This window comes from Protomyctophum parallelum (genome assembly GCF_964188405.1).
Source record: "Protomyctophum parallelum genome assembly, chromosome: 12".
Lineage (NCBI taxonomy): Eukaryota > Metazoa > Chordata > Actinopteri > Myctophiformes > Myctophidae > Protomyctophum > Protomyctophum parallelum.
The window spans coordinates 1,698,582-1,712,486 of NC_139712.1; the positions used below are offsets into that span (position 1 = coordinate 1,698,582).

The following is a 13,905-nucleotide window of genomic DNA, read 5'->3' on the forward strand; positions in this document are numbered from 1 at the left end:
TCCCAGTTCAATCATGCTGCTGGGAGCTGTTGTTTTCCTGTTTGTTCTCTACCTCCTCTCCTCCAGCAGCCAGGAACAAAGGAAGGAACCTCCAGGACCCAGGCCTCTGCCTCTGCTTGGAAACCTACTGCAGCTGGATCTCAGTAGTATACACACCTCCCTTTGTCATGTAAGATTGTGTTAACCATATGTATGTGTTCCTTTGTTTCATACCGTCTGTGACAAGCAAAAACACCTGTAAATGAAATTATATTCACTCACTGTAAGTGAACATTATTATCAAATGAGTGTCTTAAAACATATTGCACTCTGAGCACTGTTTCCAGAGAATTTCTGAAAAAGTAAAACAATTGGGAAGTTCTCACTCGCAAAAAAAGGAAAAAAAGTTGAAGAACTTGTGGAAATAGCAGATCTACAAGCTCGGAAAGTATCGCATCGCGACAGGTTTTGAACTTGTAGATCTGATATTTTCAGCTCAAAGGTTTGGGAACCACTGCTGTAGAGCATCATTTCACACATCTCACACTTTGTCTCTGTAGCTGGCCAAGAAATATGGACCAGTGTTCACAATCCACCTTGGACTTAAGAAAGTAGTGGTCCTGGCAGGATACAAGACAGTCAAACAGGCTCTGGTCAACTATGCTGAGGAGTTTGGAGACAGAGAGATCACTCCTGTATTCTATGACTTCAATAAAGGGCATGGTAAAGTTCTGTATGTTTTGTGTAACTCAGTTCATTTGTCACATCTTTTCTGACTTGGACAAGGCTAATGTTTTTGTAAAAAAAAAAGTGTGTGTGTGTGTGTGTGTGCGTATAGTAGAGTTCTCATCGGGCCCGAAAATTAAGGCCCGGCCCTAACTGTGCCCTAACTGATCAGGCCCTAGGCCCTGCCTGGCCCGACTAATTAGCATAGATTTTAGGCCCGACCCGGCCCTAAAATGTCGGGTCGGGTCGGGCCTGGTCGGGTTTGTGCAGAATTTGAAAACTCTACACATTGTAAAAGTGAAATGCCAGTCAGCACCATCTTCATAATAGATAAATACACAAACAGACAGAACAGAACTATTATTTTTATTATTCTAAACAAATTCAAAATATATATATTTTTTCATGGAGCCCCAGGCCCGGCCCGGCCCTACTGATTAGCATACATTTTAGGCCCGGCCCGGCCCTAAAATGTCGGGTCGGGTCGGGCCTGGTCGGGTTCGGGCAGAGTTTGAGAACTCTAGCGTATAGGTATACTTTCTTCCAATGGTAAGTCCTGGAAAGAGATGAGGCGCTTTGCCTTGACTAACCTGAGAGACTTTGGCATGGGAAAGAGGATGAGTGAAGAGAACATCATAGAGGAATGTCATTACCTGATTGACACAATTGAAAAACATGAAGGTAACCAAATGTTGTCAACAGTGGAAGTCATAATGCCAAAAAAAAATGTCAGCTGCCATTCAGGTGTAGTACAATCTGTTATTATAGTCTTTCATCTGTAAGTGCCAGGGACGTCATCCCGTCTCTAAATCAACTATGCACTGAGTGCCATGCCCGTAAAGACGTCTAATTCTTTTTTTTTTTTTTTTTTTTCTTTTTTTAAACGCCCTCTTTTTTTTATAATGGGAGATCTGGCACTCAGAGCCTAAACTGGTGACCACTAGGTGGCACTGAAGGAGTTTTTAGTCATGTCATGGAAACCATGGTGTAACCCTAACTTTAAAATGTCATTTTGCATTACAGGTGTACAATGTCTTTCCCTGGCTCGGCCCTTGGATGAAAACCTGGAGGCTCCTGATGAAGATTATTGAAAACAACAGAGAGGAGATAAGCAGACTAATTAGGGGAATGAAGGAAACTCTGAACCCTCAAATGCTCAGAGGCTTTATAGATTCATTCCTGATGCGGAAGAAGGGTTTGGAGGTAAATGCAAATTCTAGTAGTGCTCTTACGCTACTATTGTACCCATCAACACTTATTTTACTTTGTCACCTGTCTGTTGATTTTAGGACTCTGGAATCATGGATTCACATTATCATGATGACAACCTGGTCTACAGTGTGATGAATTTGTTTGGAGCTGGAACTGATACTACAGGAAATACAATTAGATGGGGTCTGCTGTTGATGGCCAAGTACCCTCATATTCAAGGTAGACTGACATTACTATGACACATCCGATGACCAATATGAGCCGACAAATACTATAGCTTTCTCTGGTGAAATTCTATTTAAAGTTCTTATGAGACTGTAGGATCATTCCTTTATTCCTTTCCCTATTTCTCAGATGAGGTTCAGTAAGAGCTTAGCAGGGTAATTGAAAATCGTCAGGTGCTTGTGGAGGACAGGAAGAACCTACCCTATACACTGATGCTGTTATCCATGAGATCCAGAGAGTATCCAACATTGCTCCTCTGTCAATTCCTCACATCACTAGCCAAGATGTCACCTTCCAGGGCTATTTCATCAAGAAGGTAAATTACTTTCAAAATGTTCTGTTTCTAAATAAACATGTTCCTCTGAAAATGGTGGTCATTGTTTTGGGGGTTTATGTAATAGACCTGTTATCTTTGGGAACAGCTGGGAACTCCTGTGATTCCTCTACTCGCTTCTGTTCTGAATGATGAGACTGAATGGGAAAGTCCACACACATTTAACCCCAATCATTTTCTGGATCAAGAGGGTCGTTTTGTCAAGAGAGATTGACATTGATATAATTGATCTGTTTTCATGAAATAGTATTGCACTGTTGCATCATTGCACTGTTATAATCTGCATTAATACATCCTTTTTAACTGTCATTTAACTGACATTTTACCTCATAACCTTCATTCACATGGCCCTTCATAGCAGATATAACATCCTCTTCAAAAACGACCCATGATGTCATTGAACATGAAGTTCATGTTATGGGTTTTATGAGTTTGATACTGTAAAAGCAAACAGATCTATTATTCACTGATTTCTATGCAATTCAAATGTAGCAAATTGAGGCTTGTAGTAATATTATAATATCAGAATACATGTTCAATAAAATGCAGATGTTTCAAGTGCCATTTCTACAAAGTTACCAGTGGCACAGAGGTAGCCTGGCATATGACTGCGTCTGGAATGTGGAACCTGCATGATAAATCCGCCCCATATTTGCATACTGGGCCCTGATTGGTGGCACACAACTTCAGGGGCAAGTAAATCCAATCACAACCGAGCTGGGCCAGACCAACTAAGCCTACTGCCAAGGGCTATGTATTTTGGCAGATTCGTCTGGCAAAGCAATAGGACTGGGTTCCACTAAAATGACTAAACTGAAATTTTAAGTAGATCTGTAACGGCGGACATTTTCACTGTACAATGTGCAAATTGAAAATAAAATCCATTTGGTATAGGCCTAGCTCCTATATTAGTGCTGGCTGGTCTGTGCATTAGAGTACTTGGCACACTTGGCAGACTATGGTGTAAAGTACAAAGTAACACATTACAGTATCCTCATATACATTGTGTAACATACAGCATTAAGCAAGCATATACAGTATATACATGAAGTAAATGACTGCTTACTTTCACCCGTAGACGTATATTGGATATATAAAAATATATTACATACTTTTATGGTGAAACTTTCACCTGCAGCATTATCTGCCAGTGCATCAGTGGTCATCCTCCCCCGTTCGATGTTGTTGACAGAGTTGATGAAACTGGACTTGCCAGCTCCTACTGGTCCATGGAGCAAAATCCTGATGTTTTTCATGTTCTCATTTTCAGGGTGGTATTCCTTCACATAGTTCAGATCTATTTATTTTTGTTCCTTTCTGTTCAGCAAATAGAATAGGCTACTTAAATACTTACATATCTAAGCAATAAAGACAAAATTAATGTTGAATAGAATCATTTCTAGACATTCCAGACAATAGAGGGCTTATATCAGATTATTGATAAATGTTTAGTCAAATGCAATTTCATTAACCAATAACATCAAGATTAAAATGAGCATTCCAAATTCTCACCTTCATATGCATGCATATTCATTCAAACTTTTTCATTCTTTCCAGCTTTATTTACAAAAATGTAAGTTAATTAAACAAATGTTGTGTGCAGTTGAACGACATCACAGTGCATTGTTCATAATTACAAAAGAATAACTACCAAGTTCAGCACAAACTCCAGCTTAATTACTGTACGTGTGAGCCATGAATTATTTCATCTTGTACGATAGGGTCCAGAGGTCCATTCCAATAATCACGAGATATGGACAATCTCTATAAATATATGCCAAAAGTGTGACAATGCACTATTTCTTATCTAATGTTTGAATTTTCTTACCCCCACTTGGTATCTCTCCATGGCTTTTCAACCGACAGAGAGAGCACATGATTACAAAGACAATATAGGCCTAATTAACTAAAATAGCTTCATTAACAGACTTTGTCAAACATTATGATTTATATTAACTCTAATAACGGAAACGTCTGCAATTTTACTTACAAGCAGGGGGTAACGTTTTTGATCCTGCACTTCCCATTACTGTAACGTTTAAGATATGGTCAAAATCAAAAGAAAAATAATTTAAAAATCCTCTCTGAGTCTGATGAAGGATGTAGCTATATGACTGACACATGATGCTGGCGTGTTTTAAATTATGTTCTACTGTGAAGTAGTGACTTATTGGAGGCTTATTTTTCTAAGAAGACGGCCATGGACTTGTTTAGGACTTTCCTAAGAGAAAATGAATGTAGTCAATCTCTACTATATTGATATATGATATGATTTACATCTATAATACATTGTATGTCTTTAAAACATGTACAAAGCCAATTTACTGAAATGTAAGAAAAAAAGAAGGAAAAGAGTTCACAAACAAAACATCACTAATGCTGTTTAACCAGTAGGGCTAAATTCAAAGCGTTACCTGGCTCGTAGGCTATACCATTTTACTGCACACAACAATACATAATAATAATGGCATTACCATACCAATGGATAGTTAAAAGAAAACCTGTACCTCTTCTGTCCAAGAATTGTAAGTTCATTGAGGTTTCAAATGGCAAAATACACTTTCATTTGTATTGCTGTAGTTCCCCTGTCAAGGTGCATGTACTTTGTAAGAACGACTGATATAAATGAGGTTAATATATTACCAAGGTGCATTTTAGCTGGCCATCATACTGTTGTAGCAAGCAGCTTACAGTGCAAAGTACAAACATATCAGTTGAATTCAACCAATTGAGTCATGGGGATTTCAGCCATTATTTAGTCGTCCCCCATTTGATTTCATTCAGATATCTTGTCAGTGGCTTGAGTGGGGAGAAGTAGGCTATACAGTACCTATATTATGAAAAGTATATGAAAGATGAATCCCTGGGTGATGAATCTGTATTTTAAAAATCACACCCGTGTGAAGTGAGGGGCACTAATATATTAAAGTCTAACTCATGTTCACACGAAAATTACCTACCAAGGTTCTATCCTGGAGGCTAATCTTTCCGGTGATAAAATGGCCTCCAACGTAATCAAAAAAGTCAATCAAAGAACAAGATTCCTTTACAGGATCTCCTCACTGGTCAACAAAAACACCTTGAAGACCTTAACAGGAGCCCTCGTACAAGGTTTCTTTGACTATGCATGCACCTCTTGGTACCACAGCACCTCAAAGGCCCTTAGGACAAGGCTCCAAAACAAATTGGTCAGGCTCCTACTTGGCCTCACCCCCCGAACCCACCTCACCCCTGCCCACTTTGACAGGCTGGAATTGCTTAGGGTCAACGACAGAGTACAGCATCTTGCAATGGGTCTGGTCCACAAGATTCGATACACCACCAAGATACCCATTAACCTGACTCTGCCAGATGGGGGCGGTATTGGGTAACCATGTTCCCCAACACAGCAACCATCTGGGATCTCTCAGGGAGTTGAGCTAACACCGAACCGCTCCGTGGTCTAACCAATCAGCGTGAGCTAAGGGTGGGATATGTGCGAAACCGGATGTGAAGCTATATAGACACGTCAATACGATTGGTTGTGTTTGCACGCCAGAGATGGCGACTCGAGTCGGAGACTCGGACTCGAGTTGGACTCGAGTCCATGTTTTTGCAACTCGGGACTCACACTCGGACTTGTCCCTCGGGAGTCTCAAAGAATCCAGACTTGACTCGGACTCTTCCCTCAAAGACTTCAGACTTGACTCTGACTCGAGCTCAAAGACTCGTGGGCAATCTTTGTTTTATATATTAAATATTTATTTTGGACGCATTTAATGAACGCGATGCCGACCCTCTCCCGCAAATTAACCGGCTTCATTGAAACTGTTGAAATGGGAGGGTTTCCCCTTAAGCCGCGTCCTGCTGCTGGTTGCTGTGCTGCTGTGGCACGCCCCAGCCGCCACCACCACCATAAAAACATCCCATCTCTCCTCCTCACATCATCAGCCTCAATCATTCACCAGATCACATCATGGCGACGACGAATACAACTACAACAGCAGCTGCTGCTACAGAAACTTCTCCGGCGGCGTGTGCCCCGGCTATAATTGCTTTCGGCTACACAGAGTTTTCACAAAAAGACAAAAACAGAGCCGCGAAATGTAAAGAATGCGGTGTGTTCATTAAAGAAAAGGGGTCTACAACAAGTAACTTTCTTCGTCACCTCAAAACGCACAAGGCGAGGTAAGCTTGTAAATCAGTAAATGTCTTACCTTTTTAAGCGTCTCAGCACCAAACCCATGGTTAATCCAGTCCTACTTGACATTTGCTACTATCAGAATGCATCGTGATAGTTTAACTAACGTTGTGCTCATGTTTGCGTTTGACCAGAGTAATCTAGTAAGAGAGTGGTGACACTTGAGTGGCGATAGTTCCAAACATTGTTCCTATGGCTGGAACTATCCCATTGAGATAGAATGAGCACTTCCGCATTCCATTGCTAGAGTGAGTCAACATGAGTGTCATTACTCTCTTACTAGGTTACTCTGCGTTTGACGAAACAGGAGGCAGAGCATGTTAACATGTCCCGTTTATTAGATCAGATCTATCGACACGCCATAATGTGGTGCGTTGTAAACGTGTATGTTTGCTTTTTGGCTAAGATTAGTGTACAGCATTTGGTAACGAAATAATAATTATAATAATAAAATAATATATATACATTGCCTGAGTTGTCAGTGTTGGGCCAACAGATGATAACTGACACAGCCAATGTATATATTTTATTTTTGTATTATTATTAAAGAAAATACACTATGTTGTGTTTTTCAATAGGCTAAGTAAGCTACAGTACTGTAGGCTACTGTTACTTAGCCTATTGAAAAACACAACATAGACACTAGAGTAGACACAACATTATAGAACCATTTATCTCAGAACCTTGATTCACTGAGGCACTACAAAAAAACATGCATATCAATATCATCTTATCCAGTTTTTGTGAAATAATTACTAATTGGCAACCACCCATGTTGTTCTCATTCATACAGGTATTCTGAATATCAGAAGGCCAAAAGAGGTTCCTGTGGAGAGGGTCAGAGCACCCTTGAAGACTTCTATCACGCCAAGAGAAATGGTGTTCAAGTTTACAGCCAGGGCAATCCCAGACAGAAAGCCATTACTGAATCCATAATCCAAGACCTCATCATTTCATGCAACATTGCAGAATCTAGTTCATAAATGTAACTTTGTTAAAACCAGTTTGTTTCATAGTATGTGTATTACAGAATGATTGAATACTGTGATTCTATTGAAAACTTTAGTTTATCAAGATTAAGACTTAAGAGTCAAGAGAAGGTCTGACATTATTGTGGGTGTTTAATTTTACAGCATGTTTTATTTATTTTATTGTAGTATTCTTTTAAGACCAGCTAGGCTCAGTAGGCTGTCATCGACTCATCGATTTGTTTTGCATTATGCAAATAGTATGCACTGCAGTATCTTTGTCTTTAAATAAGAAGTGTTATAGGAATAAAGATGAATACTGCTATACAAGGTTTAAGTATTTTTTTAATATATACACAAGGGAAAACTGACTTCAGACTCGACTCGGACTCTTGGTTAAAGACTCGGGACTCGACTCTGACTCGCTGTCAAGAGACTCGGGACTCGACTCGGAGTCTCGGCCTCGCGGTCAAAAGACTCGAGACTCGACTCGGACTCGCTGTCAAAAGACTCCAGACTTGACTCGGACTCCAGTTCTGAGACTCGTGGGCATCTCTGTTGCACGCCCACACGGTGATAGACAGACGGTCCCATCCAATCATCTACCAAGTATCTTGAAAAAAAGGAACATCCCCGTCATCGAATTTGCTTCCGAGATCCCAGATACCAATAAGCTGTGAAACAAATTTGTGTAGCAAGCTTCTTGGATCTGGCAGCGTCAGGTTAGATACCCATGTACCTGTCTAAATACTTCCTTAATGTTAACGAAGTCCACACCCACAACACCAGAGGGAGTGCAACAAACCATGTACAACCCAGATTCGGAACAAACAAGGGACTCAATTATTTTCGCTCCCATGCCACCGAAATGTGGAACGCCCCTACCATCAGTCATTAAGACATTTTAATCCCTTGACTCCTTCAAAACCGCTCTCAAAGGGCATCTACGGATGGCTGCAATTCGAAACTGGCCTCCGTAAAATCTGAATCCCCCCCACCCACCCCCCACCCCCCCTTTTCCCTCACTGTATGTTTATTTTCCCTTTTTACCTCCATTATGATGAATTCCTGTTCTGTTCTTTGATTATATTGAAGTGTCTATTTGTATGTCTCTAAATGTTTTGATGAATTGAACATGGTAGACCCTGTTGTAAACAAGTGTAATGCTTAATTGGGTTGTCTTGAAATGTACTGTACTTCTGCAAACTGTTAATAAATATTTCAATCAATCAATCAAAAACATTAAACGCAATTAACAATAAAGAGACAATATGACGTAATGACATTTCCCTTCATTGTCAATGGTGTTTACAAAACAAACATTGAACTAAATAAAGACAAACATTAAACCTGTATATAGGAGGGGCTAGCGCCCCTCAAAAAACAAGAATTGATTACCAGCTGCCTTATTACAGGATATCTGCAGAATTGTGTTATGAAATGTACTACTACTATTTTGCTGACAGAGGGAGCAAGAGTGCTGCTTCAGTGCTTGCTTACCAGGCTTCCAAGTCCAAGGTGTTGAATATCAACTACTTTCACTCCAAGTACGTACTTCTTAGCGGACACCCAGTCAATTTCAGAACATAATTTTAGACAATCAAAAAGTTACAAAAACACAACTGAATTATCTCATGCAACCTAAATGGCAGCCTCTGGTGGACCAGAGCTCCCCTTCTCTTGTCACCAATAATCAGCAGGTGTCTGCCATCATTACTCTGGACTCATCAGACAATGGCAACACAGGTGTGCCCACATCCAAACACTCATCACTCACTCACTCCACAGAGTCCACACAGTATTCACTCACCAGTCATTCCATCTCCAGACCAGGAGCCATGCGTGAATGACGCAATAACCATGTGTGAGCCGATCTGTCAAGGGGTAAGCCTGTTTTCTTGTCTTTTGTATATGCACTTTTATTATATTTTTGTATGTTCTACAATGGAACTGTTTTATATTGCCAGGTCTGTACTATTGCTTAAATGGTGGATGTTTTCCTGTCAATTGTGTGGCCTCCCCAAACGTGTAGGCATTGAAACTGAAGAAGTATACTATATTATCGTTTCTGCACAGCTGAACAAAGAGATGGGTTAATATATTTCCGGTATTGTAGGTGATTCTGTAACTTTTGGTTTTAACTTGCATGGATTATGTGATTGCCTAACAGCTACAGGTGGAGGCCTGGTTGTTTTCCTGTGTGACACCATTGTGCGAGGGTTCATGTGTTTATCTTGAGAGCTATATTTGGTAAGGACTAAGGGGATCCGTTTTATTGATTTGCATATTGTTGACTGTTTAGTGTTAGACAGGGTTGGCATATAGGTCCATGCTGTCCATCTGTGTGTACTGAACTTTGGTTGTCATTGCTTATAGGTCCATGTTGAACAAGCGGCCCCTATGAAGGACCGCTGTTCCTTTCTCTTTTGATTTGTTAGTTTGTTTTGTTTTAATAACCATTCTCCCCATTCCCAGTGTCATCTCAAACACTTAACAATTTTGCTATGCAAATAAAGTCATTTTGTAACTTGTTTTTATATATAAAATAATTGTTAATTTTGTACCATCAATCTTGGGTCCTGTCTCAAATATGTATTAGCGGCGTTACACATGGTTGTTATTGTTATGTCGCTATGGTTGTTGGAAAATGGGAAAAATAAACCAGTCACATGTTAAATGAATCCTTTGATGTTCACATCTCTTTAATTTGAGAACCTATGGTGGTCAGCAATCCTATAAACATCAGCAGAGTTTTAATACAACACCAGATATGGAAGCTGTTTGAGGCGTTTATTGAAATACTGGCTAGAATAACATGGCTGATAGAGGACTACTAGTAGGCTAATGAAAGGGGCTTAATAATAACTAGAAACAACATTTCAAGAAATTTTACTGGGTGCCTGAAGCTCGCCAAGTCTGTGTAGCATTTGAGCCACGGACCACCATTTGATGACATTTAGCCTCTCAGACCCTGTAAGTGTCCATTATGGTTACATGTGCGCCAGGTCTCCCCATTGACTTTCAATGGGTTATTTTGTCTAAGTTTATTGTGCATTACGTTGCCACAAACATTCTAATGCTAACATGCTAAGATGTCTGAGCTGTAAGGGGTGGAGCTTAAGCAATTAAAGCGTGCTCCTATTGGTGGTCTAAGTCCATGGAGCAAGTTTCAAGACTGAAGCATGCTGCAAACAAAATATATAGCTGTGTAAAGGCCAGTAAATAGGAAGACAGAGAGGTGGGGCTTAAGCAATTAACCGTTTCTCTGCGGGAAAGGGACATCTCCGTGTTTCGATTCCCAGCGCTTCAATGCGGGAAAGGGAGATTTATGTTTACTGTATGTTTTTATTGATAACTTTCAATCGCCTTTCTACACACCCGAGCACTTTACCTATTAGCACTGGACGGTAGCACAACATTCCGATCACGTGATCACAAAAAAAAAGATGCCTCTTCCCCCTCCCTTCCTGAAACTCAGGACGGGAGGGGTCAAATGCTCACTATCACACAATGGCGGCCCCCATTGCGAGCGTATCTACTAGCTAGCCCTTAGCCAGATCACATTTCATGACATCCGATCGTATCTAGCTAGGCAGAGAGCTGTTTCTCACTCCCCCCCTGCATGTCTCAGGGGAGGGAGGGAGGGCCCCTGTTTGCTAGCGAGGAGGCGTCTTTCTGTTTCTGTCGGAACATGCTCGGACTTGTTCCCAATAGACAAGGCACGGATCTAACGTCTCGTCTCCCTTCCTTCATTCATTGCCGAGGGACGAAACGGTTATTTTGTTATGATGATGTTATTACAAGACGCACGCGCCGCTGTTCTGACTTGTAAATGATGATGTTATTACAAGACGCACGCGCCGCTGTTCTGACTTTACAAGTCAACAACAACCTCGGCGAGCCAAGTTGGAACGATACACTGTATAGATCACAGATGGATAAATAATGGATGGATAAATAATGACAATGCGTCTTTGCATCGTTCCATCTGCTCGATGGGGGTCTTGATCCGTCATCATCTTCATAAAAAATAAACAAAACAGTAATGTAGCCCCACATGTTCCATCAGTCCCATTATCATTCTTTAGCTCATACAAAAGCCATTTAGTCAGACATTGACAGGCAGATATACAAATGAACACATTATTTCCTATACATACCATACACCGAATGAACACAGAAGACTCTCTGCTTTCATAAGAAAAAAACTAATACTGTAATAATAATAAATCACACCCCTGTGAAGTGAGCAGTGCAATGTTGCACTGCTCACTTCACAACATTGCACTGCTCACTTCACAGGGGTGTGATTTTTATTATTATTACAGTATTAGTTTTTCTTATGAAAGCAGAGAGTTCTGTTTCATACGGTATATAGTATGTACATGTCGCTATAGGCCTTATTTTGTGAATAATAGTTGTTCAGGTCCATGCTTTCTCTAAAGTTCTCTCTGGTGGCCGCAAGCTGCATTCAATAAACAATTACTGACAAACTGTACATGGGATCAATGTGTATATTGATTTCCTCCTAAAACTAGACATTGAGGGCTTGAATAATTTGTGTTCATATACAAAAAACTGAACTGAAATGTCTGTCAACTTTGACCTTCCATATCTCTGTTGTTTTTTCAAGCGAGCAGAGTGCAGGAAAAAGCAGGTGTTAGAAAAAGGTCAATATCTCCAGAATGGAAGATGGTAAAATCATGATTCTTTTTTTAAATTGAAGTGGACAAGTTGGGCTTTCTTTTGATGTATGCGGTGTGATTCTCGCTATAAGAGAACAGTTTGCTGTGGGCCCCGAAACAGTTCCTTCGTCCAATGTTAATCCCTTAGCACAGCCCAAGACAGCCAAGCAGAATAGGCTGAGAGACAGCGAAATCCATTCACGACGGACGACGTACGTTGCGACCTATATTTTTCCGTCGCGACGTATATTCGAGTACGTCCTGGCGTAAATATCAATTTGTCCCGGCAGAACGGACTCGTCGCGGCTATATCTACTCGTTTGCGACGTAATAGGTTGACTATTATTTTCCGTTGCGACAGAACGGGACTCGTCGCGGCTATATCTACCCGTTGTGGCGTGAGCTGGACTCGTCGCGGCAGAACGTGACTCGTCGCGGCTATATCTACCCGTTTGCGACGTAATAGATTGACTTTGTTATATGCCCGGGGCCCGGCACGTGCGCCTCGCCGGTCCGATTCCGTGGAGCTCTCCGCCGTCTCCAAGCGAGCCTGAGTGGTTCTCTGGGGTTCCAGCAGGCCTTTTTCCGCGCGCATCGTGCCCGGGGAACGGCCCACGCGCCCGGGCCTGGCAGACCTTGCCGGTCCGGTTCCGTGGAGCCCTTCGCCGTCCCCAGGCGACCCTGCGTTCCAGAGCTGTCACCGCTTTTGCCCACCTCTTTTTTGTGTGGGTGTGTGTGTGTGTGTGTGTGTGTGTGTGCGCGCAACGCCGTTTCTATATGTCAGAAAGGCCGCAAGGTGTATAGCCTACTGTATTTAGAAGAGTCTTTCAGTTAGCGGAAGTGTTTTATTAATTTTATTTTTATTTTATTTTTTTTCGTTAGTTTTAGTTAACTAATAACCTTGGTTGGGGAGCAACACACGGGCATCGATCACGAGTGCTTCCCTCTCGTCCTACTCTATGTGGGCGTATTAAAGACATGCAGGGTTCTGGTGAGGTAGCCGCGTGCCCGGGGCCCGGCACGTGCGCCTCGCCGGTCCGATTCCGTGGATCTCTCCGCCGTCTCCAGGCGAGCCTGAGTGGTTCTCTGGGGTTCCAGCAGGCCTTTTTCCGCGCGCATCGTGCCCGGGGAACGGCCCACGCGCCCGGGCCTGGCACGTGTGCCAGGCCACCGCGTGCACCTTGCCGGTCCGGTTCCGTGGAGCCCTTCGCCGTCCCCAGGCGACCCTGCGTTCCAGAGCTGTCACCTCTTTTGCCCACCTCTTTTGTGTGTGTGTGTGTGTGTGTGTGTGTGTGTGTGTGTGTGTGTGTGTGTGTGTGTGTGTGTGTGTGTGTGTGTGTGTGTCGCATGCGTGCGTGCGAACTTCGTGACAGTGGTGCATTACATTGTATTTTGATTTGAAATAAATAATAAATTATTATTAACGAAAAACATCTAATACTATTTTAAATTGGTCTAGTAAAGTTAGTATCAGAAGCAGCAACCATGCAGAGCTATACCAATCAGATTAAATAGGCTATAAGCCTTAAACGTTTGACAAGCAATAATACTATAGTTGTATTTTGCATACTTTAATAACAAGCAGCTGATCTACAA

The 13,905-nt window shown here is 41.7% G+C and overlaps 1 pseudogene across 1 annotated transcript; it reads left to right on the forward strand.

Annotated features, from left to right (window-relative positions):
• The first annotated feature begins 13 nt into the window (after positions 1–13).
• On the forward strand, positions 14–2,690 carry LOC310868155 (cytochrome P450 2K1-like; annotated as a pseudogene). Its single transcript has 7 exons — positions 14–169; positions 540–702; positions 1,237–1,412; positions 1,729–1,908; positions 1,995–2,136; positions 2,272–2,458; positions 2,568–2,690. The product of its transcript is annotated as a cytochrome P450 2K1-like (transcript).
• Positions 2,691–13,905: the final 11,215 nt, after the last annotated feature.